The 14,008-nt window shown below is 42.7% G+C and overlaps 1 protein-coding gene and 1 long non-coding RNA gene across 7 annotated transcripts in view; one reads left to right on the top strand and one right to left on the bottom strand.

Moving 5' to 3' along the window:
- The window catches only part of LOC115940541 (uncharacterized), a 127,127-nt gene that overhangs the window by 10,806 nt on the left and 102,313 nt on the right, over positions 1–14,008 (top strand). For 3 of the 6 annotated variants that reach the window (XR_014141460.1, XR_014141457.1, XR_014141456.1), the window contains exon 5: positions 230–307. The exons of 1 other annotated variant lie outside the window; for it this stretch is intronic. This is a non-coding gene — a long non-coding RNA (uncharacterized LOC115940541). Of the gene's footprint in view, positions 1–229; positions 2,730–14,008 lie in introns of those variants that run through there. 2 more of the 6 variants (XR_014141454.1, XR_014141455.1) reach the window with 1 other exon arrangement.
- ZNF630 (zinc finger protein 630) overlaps positions 1–14,008 on the bottom strand; it is a 265,177-nt gene that overhangs the window by 158,442 nt on the left and 92,727 nt on the right. The window lies entirely within an intron of this gene.

Raw genomic sequence — 14,008 nt, 5'->3', positions numbered from 1 at the left:
CAAGGCCCCCACTGATCTATCTGCTTTCTGTCTCTACAGATTTACATTTCTAGGAATTTTTATGTGAACTGAATCCTACTACACACACGCACACTTTTTTGAGTCTGGCTTCTTTTACTTAGCAAAGTATTTTTGAGGTGCATTCCTGTTAAATGTATAAGTAGTTCTTTCCTTTTTATTTATGAGTAATGTTTGATTATATGAATATACCATATTATACATTGACCAGGAGGTGGACATTTGGAATGCTTCCAATTTTGAATTCTGCCTATGAGTGAATAATGCCACTATGAACTTCCACATAAAGGTATTTATGTGAACACATGTTTCATTTCTCTTGGGCAAATATCTAGTAGTCAGTTGGTTGGATGGATGGGAAGTGTATGTTTAATTTTTTGAGAAACTGACAAATTGTTTCCCAAAGTGGCTGCACCATTTTACATTTCCCAACATCGATTATGAGAGTTCTAGTCACTCTATATCCTTGCCAAGGTTTGGTATGGTCATTTTAACTGTAGGGTATAAAATGGTATCTCAGTTGTGACTTTAATTTGCATTTCCCTGGGGCGCCTGGGTGGCTCAGTCGTTAAGCGCCTGCTTTCGGCTCAGGTCATGATCCCAGGGTCCTGGGATCGAGCCCCGCATCGGGCTCCCTGCTCCGCGGGAAGCCTGCTTCTCCCTCTCCCACTCCCCCTGCTTGTGTTCCCTCTCTTGCTGTGTCTCTCTCTGTCAAATAAATAAAATCTTTTTAAAAAAAATTTTGCATTTCCCTGATGATGAACATCTTCTCATATGTGTATTAATCATTTATAAGTCTTTCTTGGTGAAATGTCTATTCAAGTCTTTTCCCCATTTCTTTTTTTCCTCAAATTTTTATTGAAATTCTAGTTAGTTAACACATGGTGTAATATTGGCTTCGGGAGTAGAATTTACTGATTCATCACTTACATATAACACCTAGTGCTCATCCCACCAAGTGCCCTCCTTAATGCGCATCATCCATTTAACCCATCCCCCATCCACATCCCCCCATCAACCCTCTGTTCTCTATAGTTGAGAGTCTCTTATGGTTTGCTTCCCACTCTCTTTCTTCCCCCTTCCCATATGTTCATCTGTTTTGTTTCTTAAATTCCACATACGAGTGAAATCATACGACATTTGTCTTTCTCTGATTTCGCTTAGCATAATACCCCCTAGCTCCATTCACGTTGTTGCAAATGGCAAGATTTCATTTTTTTTTGATGGCTGAGTAATACTTCATTGTATGTATATATGTATACATATATGTATGTATGTATATATACATACCATATCTTTATCCACTTATCAGTCGATGGACATTTGGGCTGCTTCCATAGTTTGGCTATTGTTGATGATGCTGCTATAAACATCGATGTGCATGTATGCCTTTGAATCAGTATTTTTTATCCTTTGGGTAAATACCTAGTAGTGCAATTGCTGGGTCATAGGGTAGCTCCATTTTTTAACTCTTTGAGGAACCTCCATACTGTTTTCCAGAGTAGCTGCACCAGTTTGCATTTCCACCAGAAGTGTAAGAGGGTTCCCCTTTCTCTGCATCCTCGCCAACACCTGTTGTTTCCTGTGTTGTTAATTTTAGCCATTCTGACAGGTGTGAGGTGGTATTGCACTGTGGTTTTGATTTGTATTTCCCTGATGATGAGTGATGTTGAGCATCTTTTCATGTGTCTGTTAGCCATCTGGATGTCATCTTTGGAAAACTGTTGATTCATGTGTTCTACCCATTTCTTGACTGGATTGTTTTTGGGTGTTGAGTTTGATAAGTTCTTTATAGATTTTGAATACTAACCCTTTATCAGATTCGTCATTTGCAGATATCTTCTCCCATACTATAGGTTGCCTTTTAGTTTTGTGGACTGTTTCCTTCGCTGTGCAGAAGCTTTTTCTCTTGATAAAGTCCCAGTAGCTCATTTTTGCCCTTGCTTCCCTTGCCTCCAGAGACGTGTCTAGTAAGAAGTTGCTGCGGCCGAGGTCGAAGAGGTTGCTGCCTGTCTTCTCCTCTAGGATTTTGATGGTTTCCTGTCTCACATTTGGGTCTTTCATCCATTTTGAATTTATTTTTGTGTATGGTGCAAGAAAGTGGTCCAGTTTCATTCTTCTGCATGTAGCTGTCCAGTTTTCCCAGCACCATTTGTTGAAGAGACTGTCTTTTCTACATTGGCTATTCTTCCCTGCTTTGTTTGAAGATTAGTTGGCATATAATTGTGGGTCCATTTCTGGGTTCTCTGTTCTGTTCCATGGATCCGTGTGTCTATATTTGTGCCAATACCATACTGTCTTGATGATGACAGCTTTGTAATAGAGCTTGAAGCCTGGAATCATGATGCCTATGGCTTTGCTTTTTCAGGATTGCTTTGGCTATTTATGTCTTTTGTGGTTCCATACAAATTTTAGGATTGTTTCTTCTAGTTCTGTGAAAAATGCTATTGGTATTTTGATAGAGATTGCATTAAATGTGTAGATTGCTCTGGGTAGTATAGACATTTTAATAGTGTTCTTCCAATCCATGAGCATGGAAATGTTTTTCCATTTCTTTGTGTTGTCTTCAATTGCTTTCATAAGTATTCTACAGTTTTCAGAGTACAGATCCTTTACCTCTTTGGTTAGGTTTGTTCTTAGGTATCTTATTGTTTTTGATGCAACTGTAAATGGGATCGATTCCTTGATTTCTCTTTCTGCTTCTTCATTATCGATGTATGGAAATGCAACAGATTTCTGTACACTGATGTTTATATCCTGTAACTTTGCTGAATTCACATATTAATTCTAGCAATTTTTTGGTGGAATCTTTCAGGTTTCCTACATAGAGTATCCTGTTGTATGCAAATAGTGAAAGTTTGACTTCTTCCTTGCCGATTTGGATGCCTTTTATTTCTTTTTGTTGTCTGCTGAGGCTAGGACTTCCAGTACCATGCTAAATAACAGTGATGAGAGTGGACATCCCTGTCATGTTCCTGACTGTAGAGGAAAAGCTCTCAGTTTTTCCCCATTGAGGATGATATTAGCTGTGGGTTTTTTGTATATGGTCTTTATGATGTTGAGGTATGTTCCCTCTAAACCTACTTTGTTGAGGGTTTTTATCAAGAATGGATGCTGTATTTTGTCAAATACTTTTTCGCATCTATTGAGAGGATCATGTGGTTCTTATCCTTTCTTTTATTAATGTGATATATCATGTTGATTGGTTTATGAATATAAATTTATTCCTGCAGCCCAGGAATAAATCCCACTTGATCATGGTGCATGATTCTTTTAATGTACTGTTGGATTCAGTTTGCTAGTATTTTGTTGAGAATTTTTGCATCCATGTTCATCAGGGATATTGGGCTGTAATGCTCCTTTTTCGTGGGGTCTTTCATTTGGTTTTATTTGAGTCCTTTCTCTCTTCTTTTTGATAAGTCTGGCTCGGGTTTCTCAATTTTATTAATTCTTTCAAAGAATCAGCTCCTAGTTTCATTGATCTTTTCTACTGGTTTTTTGGTTTGTTTCAATATCATTTATTTCTGCTCTAATCTTTATTATTTCCCTTCTGCTGGTTTTAGGCTTTATTTGCTGTTCGTTTTCTAGCTTGTTTAGGTGTAAGGTTAGGTTGTGTATTTGAGATTTTTTTCTTTGTGAGGTAGGCCTGTATTGCAATATACTTCCCTGTTAGGATCACCTTTGCTGCATCCCAAAGGTTTGGACTTTCATGTTTTCATTTTCATTTGCTTCCATGTATTTTTTAATTTCTTCTTTAATTTCCTGGTAAACCCATTTATTCTTTAGTAGGATGTTCTTTTTTTTTTTTTTAAAGATTTTATTTATTTATTTGAGAGAGAGAGAGAGCATGAGAAGGGGGAGGGTCAGAGGGAGAAGCAGACTCCCCGCCGAGCAGGGAGCCCGATGCAGGACTCGATCCCGGGACTCCAGGATCATGACCCGAGCCGAAGGCAGTCGCTCAACCAACTGAGCCACCCAGGCGCCCAGTAGGATGTTCTTTAACCTCCATGTATTTGTAGTCTTTCCAAATTTTTTCTTGTGGTTCACTTCAAGTTTCATAGTGTTGTGGTCTGAAAATATGCATGGTGTGATTTCCATCTTTTTGTACTTGTTGAGGGCTGATTTGTGACCCAGTATGTGATCTGTTCTGGAGAATGTTCCATGTGCACTCAAAAAGAATGTGTATTCTGCTGCTTTAGCATGAAACATTCTGAATATATCTGTTAAGTCCATCCGGTCCAGTGTGTCATGCAAAGCCATTGTTTCCTTGTTGATCTTCTGCTTAGATGATCTGTCCATTGCTATATTATTGTATTATTATCAATGAGCTTCTTTATGTTTGTTATTCATTGATTTATATATTTGGGTGCTCCCAAGTTGGCATAAATTTTTTTTTTTAGATATTTATTTATTTATTTATTTATGACAGAGAGCGAGAGAGGGAACACAAGCAGGGAGAGTGGGAGAGGGAGAAGCAGACTCCCCACTGAGCAGGGAGCCTGATGTGGGGCTTGATCCCAGGATCCTGGGAGCATGACCTGAGCCAAAGGCAGACGCTTAAGGACTGAGCCACTCAGGTGCCCTGGGGGAGGGGGGGGTAACTATTTTACAATTATTGGATCTTCTTGATGGATAGACCCCTTAATTATGATATAATGCCCTTCTTCATCTCTTGTTACGTCTTTGTTTTAAAATCTAGTTTGTCTGATGTAATTATGGCTACTCTGGTTTTCTTTTGACGTCCATTAGCATGGTAGATGGTTCTCTATCCCTTCACTTTTGATCTGCAGTTGTCTTGAGGTCTAAAACGTAGCCAGCATATAGATGGGTCTTGGTTTTTTTTATTATTATTCATTCTGATACTCTACATCTTTTGATTCAAGCATTTAGTCCATTTACATTCAGAGTAATTACTGATCTGCATTTAGTGCCATTGTGTTACCTGTAAAGTTGGTGTTTCTGGTGATGTTCTCTGTTCCTGTCTAGTCTTTGTTGCTTTTGGTCTTTTTTTTTTTTTTTCCCCTACTCAAAGAGTCCCCTTTAATATTTCTTGCAGGGCTGGTTTAGTGGTCACGAACTCCTTTAGTCTTTGTATGGGAAAGTCTTTATCTCTCCTTCTACTCTGAATGACTGCCTTGCTGGATAAAGTATTCCAGCCGCATATTTTTCCCATTCAGCACATTGACTATATCCTGCCACTGTGTTCTGGCCTGCCAAGTTTCTGTGTGAGATCTGCTATGAACCTGATCTGTCTTCCCTTGTAGGTTAAGGACTTTTTTTCCCTTGCTGCTTTCGGCATTTGTTCCTTGTCTGTGTATTTTGTGAATTTGACTATGATATGTCTTGGTGATGGCCAGGTTTTGTTGTATTTAATGGGAGTTCTCTGAGCTTCTTGGATTTCAATGTCTGTTTCCTTCCCCAGATTAGGGAAGTTTTCAGCTATAATCTGCTCAAATAAAACTACTCCATTTTTTTTCCTCTTCTTCTCCTAGGACTTCTATGATATGAATGTTATTACTCTTTAAGGAATTGCTTTGTTCCTTAGGTCTATATTCATGATCTAATACCTCTCTTTCCTTCTTTTTTCAGCTTCGTTATTTTCCATAATTTTATCTTCTGTATCACTGATTTGTTCCTCTACTTCATCCATCCTCATTGTGATTACATCCAGTCAGTTTTGCATCTCGGTTATAGTATTTTTTATTTCAGCCTAATTTTTAGTTCTTTTATCTCTGTAGTAAGGGGCTCTCTAGTTTCTTCTATACTTTTCTCAAGCCCAGCTAGTATCCTTATGATTATTGTTTTAAATCCTAGTTTAGACATCTTACTTGTATCTGTATTGATTAAATCCCTGGCTGTGATGACTTCCTGTTCTTTCTTTTGGGGTGAATTCTTCCATCTTATAATTTTGTCTGGGTCCCTTTTTTGTGTGTGATTGTTAGGAAAGCCTGTTATATTTCTGCTCCTGAGAGTAATGGTTATATTAGGAAGAAGTCCTGTACTGTCTTGGGCGTGGTACTTCAGGAGGTGTTTCAGAGTGCGCACTCTGCTGTTGTGTTTTGGCTGCTCCTTCCCTCAGGTCAGTCCTCTGCAGAGTTACTCCTTGTCTGCAGTGGGGGGTGTTTGGACCTTGTTCACTGTGACAAGTTTTAACTAGGTGTATTTTGGTCTGCCTGTTAAAAGAAGCTAGATTCTATTTCCCCTAGAACTGAAGCTGTGCAACATTCTATGATCAGCAGACTTGGTGCGTGCAAGGGGTTTGTGCTGGTCTTCTGGGGGAGGCACCTGCTTTGCTGACTCTCAGGCCGACTTGCACCTGCAGGGTGCAGAGCTTGGTGTAAACGGCTCCAGCCTCCACTAGGGGGCACTGTGTTGCTCACTGAAGTTGGTCAGTGCTGATGGAGGGGGGTGGGGGGGTAATGGCATCACCCTGCTGTCTTGCCCCGGAGTGGGGAGTTCGGGCCCACCTCTTCAGAAGCCCTCACAGAAGAGCAAACAATCTCCTCTCTTGTGTCCCTGGCTTCCATCAGATCCCTGCCTTCACCCTGTGTCCAAGCTGTCTGCCTGCCAGGTGGCACAGTATGCCTGTGTTTTATCTCAGGCACACCACTGGGTTTCAAAACTCCAATTTTTAGGGACCCGCATGGCACAGACCCACACATTCTCTGGGAGAGGGTCTTGCCACACTGTGGCCAGTGCCGGTTTGTCCCAGAAAAGCAGTCCCGCGACCACACAGTGTTCAGAGTTAATGGTAACACCTAGCAGAAAGTCGGCACCCAGGTTTGCTGCCCTCAGCAGGTATCTCTGTTCCTATGCTAGTGAAAAGGGCACCACCACATTGGCGCCCACCACCTCTTTGGTCCCCAGAAAGGCTGTGCCACCTCTCCCAGATGCAGTCCAAGAAGGGGAAACATTTCTCTCCATGGGACCCAGGGGATCCTCAGACCATGCTGCACACTCCCAGGCCTCCACCGTCCTTCCCCACCGGAGCACTGCTAAGCTCGCCAGGCATGACCCCAGTGATGGCACGGACTTCTAAAACTTCAGACTTTGAGTTCCACTGCTTATAAAAATTTGGGGTAGTCAGCCCTTCTCCTTTTCCTCATCAGTGGTTTGGGGGAAGAGTTTTTCTTGTGCAATCCCCTGTGCACTGCTTTCTCTTTCTCTCTCTCTCTCTCTCTCTCTCTCTCTCTCCCCCCCCTCCCTCTCCCTCCCCCTCCCCCCTCTCCCCATGGTCAGGGCTCCCTCCCCTCTCCAGCACCCACAGTTCTTTTCTCCTCCAATTCTCTGCAGCTCCTACCTTCCATGATGTGGCCATTTTTCTACCTGTAGATGTACAGTTTGCTTTCTCAGTCCTCAGATTAATTTCTTGAGTGTTCACAATGATTTGATATTTAGTTGTGTTTGAGGGATGAGGCAAGCTTAGGGTCCCCTTACTCCTCCACCATCTTAAGTCCTCCCCATTTCCCCATTTTTCATTGGGTAGTTTGTCATCTTATTGCATTATAAGATTTTTTTTTGTATATTCAGGATGTAATTCCTTATGCAATACATGATTTGCAAATATTTCCTCACAGTCTGTGGCTGGTCCTTTCATTTTCTTAATGACGTCCTTTGAGGAAACATTTTTTAAATTGCAGTGGAGTCTAGTTCATCATTTTGAGTGGATTGCACCCTTTTTTTTTTTTTTCCCAAGATTTTTTAAAATTTGTTTGACAGAGAGAGAGTGAGAGCACAAGCCGGGAGACAGAGGGAGAGGGAGAAGCAGGCTCTCTGCTGAGCAGGGAGCCTGATGCGGGGCTTGATCCCAGGACCCCGGGATCATGACCTGAGCCAAAGGCAGCCGCTTAACCGAATGAGCCATTCAGGTGCCCCTGGATTGCACTCTTAAAGTCATATCTAAAAAATCTTTGTGTAAGCCACAGTCACAAAGATTTTCTCCTATGTTTCCTTTGCAAGATTTTTTCATGTTAGTCTTTACATTTAGGTCTATAGTTCACTTTGAGTTATGTATGGTGGGATATGAGTCTAATTTTTTTGTGTTTTGTTTTACATATGGATATGCAGTTGTTTCAGGACTATTTGTTGAAAAGATTATCCTTTTACCATTGAATTGCCTTGGCGCCTTTGTAAAAAATCAGATGACCAAAAATGTAAGGATTTATTTCTGGACTCTATTCTGTTCTATTAAGCTATATATCTGCCCTTATGCTAAAAATGTAAGTCTTGGTTACTGTAGTTTTATATTAAGTTTTGGAGCAGGTAGTATAAGCCCTCCAACATTGTTCTTTTTCATAATTATTTTGGCTATTCTATGCTCTTTCCATTTCCATATAAATTTCAGATTCAGTTTGTCAGTTTTTTTTAAGATTTTTTTTTTTTTAATTAGAATGAGACAGTGAGAGAGGGAACACAAGCAAGGGTAGTGGGAAAGGGAGAAGGCAGGCCTCCTGCCAAGCAGGGAGCCTGATGTGGGGCTCGATTCCAGGACCCCAGGACCATGACCTGAGCCGAAGGCAGACGCTTAATGACTGAGCCGCCCAGGCGCCCCCAGTTTGTCAGTTTCTAAAAACAAAACAAAAACCCTGTAGGGATTTTCATAGGGATTCCACTGAATCTATAAATCAATTTGGGGAGACTTGATATCTTAAAAATATTGAGTCTTCCTAGGGCATCTGGGTGGCTCAGTTGGTTAAGTGTCTGACTCTTGATTTCAGCTCGGGTCATGATCTCAGGGTTGTGAGATGGAGCCCTGCGTCAGGCTCTGTGCTGGGTGTGGAGCCTGCTTAGGATTCTCTCTCTCTCTCTTTTTTCTCCCCGCCTCTCCCCCTCCCACTTCCTCGCCCTCTGCCCCTCATCCCCCCTCTTTAAAAAAGATTGAGTCTTCCAATCCATGAGCATAGTATATCTCCATTTTTTAAAAGATCTTATTTCATTTATATTAGTAATGTGTTGCATTTTTCAGTGTATGGGTCTTGCATTCTTTGTGTCAAACTTATTCCTAAGTATTTTATTCTTTTTCATTCTATTATAAATGGAATGACTTTCTTAATTTTCTTCTTACACTGTTGCTAAGGTATAGAATGCAATTGATCTTGTATACCGATCTGTTATCCTACGACCCCGCTAGACTCACTTATTAGTTCTAGTAGATTTTTTCTTATTGTAGATAAATCAATATTTTCTACAAAAAGATCATGCCTGTGAATAAAAACAATTTTACTTCTTTTCCAATATGTATGCCTTTAATATCTTTTCCTTTCCTTATTATATTGGTTGAAATCTCCAATGCAATGTTGAGTAGAAGTGGGGAGAACAGATATTCTTGCCTTTTTTCTAATCTTAGGTTAAAAACATTCTCTTTCACCAGCAAGTATAATATCAGCTGCAGGTTTTTTTTGGAAGTCACAGTTTATAAGATTGAGGACATTTTCCTCTATTCCTAGTTTATTGAGGCTTTTACAAATGAAAGGGTGTTGAAATTTGATAAGTGCTTTTTCTGTGTCTGTGGGAATGATGGTCATGTGGTTTTTGCCTTTTATTCTATTAATATGATGCCTCTCATTAAGGGATTTATTGGATGTTTATAATGAGTTAAGGGATTTCAGGGCTGCTCAAGGAAAAAGATGTGGCCACAGACTGGCAGTAGCATACGACCAGCTTTAAAAAGATGCTTTGAAAGGATGCATACAAGGGGGTGTCCCTCACAGCAGGAGACCTTCCAAAGGGCCACACCATTCTGAAGGGGAGGAGGACAAGGCAACTCCCAGGCAAGGGTATCTGAGAGGGGACTTATGTGTCGTGATGGGAAGTCTCTTTGTTAAAGAGTTCTGAAGGGCAGCAGTGGTTTGGGGTCTTTTATAGACCTAGGATTTATCTTATCTATGGCTAGCAAATTTTGTCTGCGGTCTTGTGGGTATACAAAGCAGACAGGCTCTAAATGGCTAAAAATCTGCTTCTTGGGGCTATATTTAAAACACATGGATATGTAAAAAATTGGCACCAATGGCTTTTGAGCTAATGGTACTGACCTGTTGTAAAAAAGTAAACAACATAGGACCAATATATAGAGACTTTCACTCATTTATATAACAATCCATCCCCTGTCCCCGTGTTATCTTGTAACAAAAGTTGTCATTTATTTCTTTTCTTTTCTTTTCTTTCTTTCTTTTTTTTTTTTTTTTTTGACAGAATACAAGCAGGGGGAGCGGCAGGCAGAGGGAAAGGGAGAAGCAGGCTCTCCACTGAGCAGGGAGCCTGATGCGGGGCTCGGTCCCAGGACCCTGAGATCATAACCTGAGCAGAAGGCAGATGCTTAACCAACTGAGCCACCCAGGCGTCCCTGTAATTTATTTCTTAACCCATGAGTTCGGGGGCAGTGTAAAGCATCCTCAAGACCCAGAATTTTATGAAGGCACAAACTAAAAACGCAAAACCCCTTGACAGCCAGTGGATTTGGTGGGGGAAATCAGGAGACTCAGAAAAGGTTTTTATTTGTTCAATCTGTTGAGTCAACAGGGTGATATTATGGCCTCTCTGATGCATCACCCTGACTATTAGTGAAACTTGGTGAGTGTTCTCTACCTGCGTGCAGAAAGACGAATTGGCAAGTACGCCGAACCCCTCACCCCACCGCACCAAGTAACCAATAAGCAATTCAGGGCTAGGTGGTTATCTAATACCGTGGTCCCTAAACTATAGTTAAGATTCGGCCAAGAGTTCCAGTCCTTGGGCTGTTTGTTTAATTTGTGCGGACATAGTTACCTGTGTTACTTTTCTTCTTCTTTTTTTAAAGATTATATTTGACAGAGACACAGCGAGAGAGGGAACACAAACGGGGGAGCGGAGAGGGAGAAGCAGGCTTCCTGCTGAGCAGGGAGCCCAATGGGGGCTCGATCCCAGGACTTTGGGACCATGACCTGAGCCGAAGGCAGACGCTTAACGACTGAGCCACCCAGGTGCCCCCCTGTGTTACTTTTCATTCAGTGTCCCAAACCCCAAAAGTATACAGTTGCACTGCCCCCAAAATTAGTGATTGTGGAGTGGTTAGAACAAGAGGGACTATTTGAAAAGCTCATTTGCAGTGATGGAGAGCTGGTGGCTAGCATGATTTGTGGGAGCAAGTCCTTGGGGGTTTCTGCTGCTGAGTAAAAAGCTACTGGAATTTTTAGCCAAGCCCAAGTACGTGAAATATTGTCCTGTGTTGGATGAGGGGAAGCTCATGATGGAGGAAACCATTCGATTCCCTTACAAACCCACCGGGTTCCTCCTGCTGCCTGTATTCTCTATGTTCCTGTGAAGGTTAAGTTTGTATGGCTTTACTGAAGCTCCAGGAAGTGTTAATAGAAAGATACAATGTTGCAGTCAAACAGCTTTGCAGTTGGTCACGGGCACAGCCCACGGTTGGCCACATATTTCTGTGAGTTTAGCCTCTGGATATTGTTGCTGGGTGTTGATGGGTACAGGAATAGGCTTATCTTGATAAAAGAAGTTCATGGAGGAGCTTGGCCAGGTAGTTATTATGCTGTGCCTATGAAGATCAGGTTGGTAGGGGCACCTGGGTGGCTCAGTCGTTAAGCGTCTGCCTTCCACTCAGGTCATGATCCCAGGGTCCTGGGATCGAGCCCCGCGTCAGGCTCCCTGCTCCGCGGGAAGCCTGCTTCTCCCTCTCTCACTTCCCCTGCTTGTATTCCCTCTCTCGCTGTGTCTCTCTCTGTCAAATAAATAAATAAAATCTTTAAAAAAAAAAAAAAATCAGGTTGGCAGAAGCAAGTCCAGCATGCGGTTAAATGTGCCATCTTGTGGATGGTGGTGGCTAAGGCAATATGCGGCTTTGGTTTGGTGGGTAAATTGTATCTTCCTCCTTTTTCTGATAAGTGTGCGCTGGTGCTTGGGTTTCCTGCTGGTTGCCAGTAGTAAGTAGCATCGGTATGATTCCAGTGTGGGGGATAAACTGTGTAGTGCGCTCAGCAGTTTGAAAAAAGGTTGTTAATTTAGCCATACACCAAATGATGTCATGAACTGTGGGGTACTCACATATGGGATCCTTACAGGGAGGGACCAAATTATTTCCAAAATAGACATTAATTGTATTATACATTTGGCCAGTTTCTCTCTCTTTTTTTTAAGATTTTATTTATTTCATAGAGAAAGAGAGTGTGAGAGAGAGAGCACGAGCAGGGGGGAGAGGGAGAATCAGATCCCCCACTGAGCTGGGAGCCCAATGTGGGGCTCGATCCCAGGACCCTGAGATCATGACCTGAGCCAACAGCAGATGCCCAACCGACTGAGCCACGCATGTGCCCCTTTCAGCCCCTTTTTATCATGACTTTGCTGTGTTGCAGTAGAAGACCCACCTGCTCCATCACTTCTGTCCTAGGGGCCATTTTTCTAGGGTAGATCAGAAGGTGCCCCTTGGAAGAGGGTGATATGACTACGCCAGTCAGTTCCCTCCCCCCCCCCCCCAGGTTAGCCTCACCTCTAACCTTTGGATTATTGTTTCTATCTCCCCTGTTGTGGGATTCTGTACATTTTTTTTTTTTAAAGATTTTATTTATTTATTTGACAGACACAGCGAGAGAGGGAACACAAGCAGGGGGGTGGGAGAGGGAGAAACAGGCTTCCCATGGAGCAGGGAGCCCGATGCGGGGCCCGATCCCAGGACCCTGGGATCATGACCTGAGCCAAAGGCAGATGCTTAACGACTGAGCCACCCAGGTGCCCCTCTGTACATTTTTTCAAGGATTCTGCCAGAAGGGTGACAGTGTCACTCAGATAGTTCTGAAACCTTATTAATGGTCTTGGTGGGCCCAGCAAACGTTACAGTAGCTGTAAAGCAAGTAGATGTGGATTTGGGTGAAAAGACTCCCACCAGAGAGCAGTTAGATTTCTGCATGGGATCATATATGGTTTTTGTGGGGTTTGTCCTCGCTGTGACACCTAGGAGCTCTGCTGGTTCGCCGTGGTGGCTAATGAATGTTGGAATTGTTGCAGAACCTGCTTCCGCCGTGTGCAGTGTCAACTTGCCCTTGGTGTTGTGAGGGAATGTTAGAGAGGAATTCCTGAGCTGATTGTAGACTCTGATATTTTGGACATGCTTTGACCCAGGTAAGATGCAGTATACATTGCTCTCCCCATGTATACTGATGAGCAGCCGGGAAGGAGGTTTCGTGGTAAGGTCCCGTGGGTCACTTGGTGAGAACAGTTTCTTTCTACCTCAATAAATGGGACTTGTACTGAAGGACGAAAGAGATCATTATAATTAATAGGAAAAGAGGCCAGTAGATTTAAGGGCATACGTTGTTGACCAGGTTTAATTTATCATCATCCAGGGGACCAGTAAGAGCTACCACTTTCTCTCTGTAATCCCATAGGGTTTATTGGTATTGGGTCTGGACTACAGCGTTTTTAATTTGATTGCACCAATCGTGAGCATCCCAGTGGTGATCTCGGTGTACACCATCCCTGGGCCTCCCTTAAATTAGTTTCATAGCTAGTGGCCCGTTGCTCTATTCGTTTGATAGCACTCATTGGTAACAGTCCGTTTCATCTGACTTGAAGTAAAAGTTGGCCGCTAGAATTGGAAGGCATCTATCTGTGAGTCATAAGCCACGTGTTAGAGTCCGGCTTAGCCAGAGTGGGTGCTGCTGGTTAGTAGTGGAGATAGGAGGACGAGGAGTGCCAGCCTCGGCGTTGGGGTCTGTGATCATGTTAGTAGGACTGACCGATCCGAATAGGCAACGGCGTGGTTTTTGGGGTCTCCATCCTGACCCGTGTTGCGGGTCACCCTGTGCTGTGCACGTGGCATGTTGTTTTCAGACAGACCTCGGCAGCGGTAGGCTGTTAGGTGATCCATCAGTGGGTGTGTAGCTGACCCTGGCCCAGGTAGGAAGTTCTCGGGTAAGGAGAGGACACAGCAAAAGGGTAGAGGTGAAAGTCAGAGGTCATCTGTGGGCAGCAGTAGTGGGGGGCGTTACGCAGAGACACACAT

Source organism: Leptonychotes weddellii, chromosome X (assembly GCF_054177405.1).
Source record: "Leptonychotes weddellii isolate Sample4059 chromosome X, ASM5417740v2, whole genome shotgun sequence".
In the NCBI taxonomy this organism is placed as follows: Eukaryota; Metazoa; Chordata; class Mammalia; order Carnivora; family Phocidae; genus Leptonychotes; species Leptonychotes weddellii.
The sequence above is the reverse complement of the archived record's forward strand: the minus strand, read 5'-3'. Positions and strand labels throughout refer to the sequence as shown.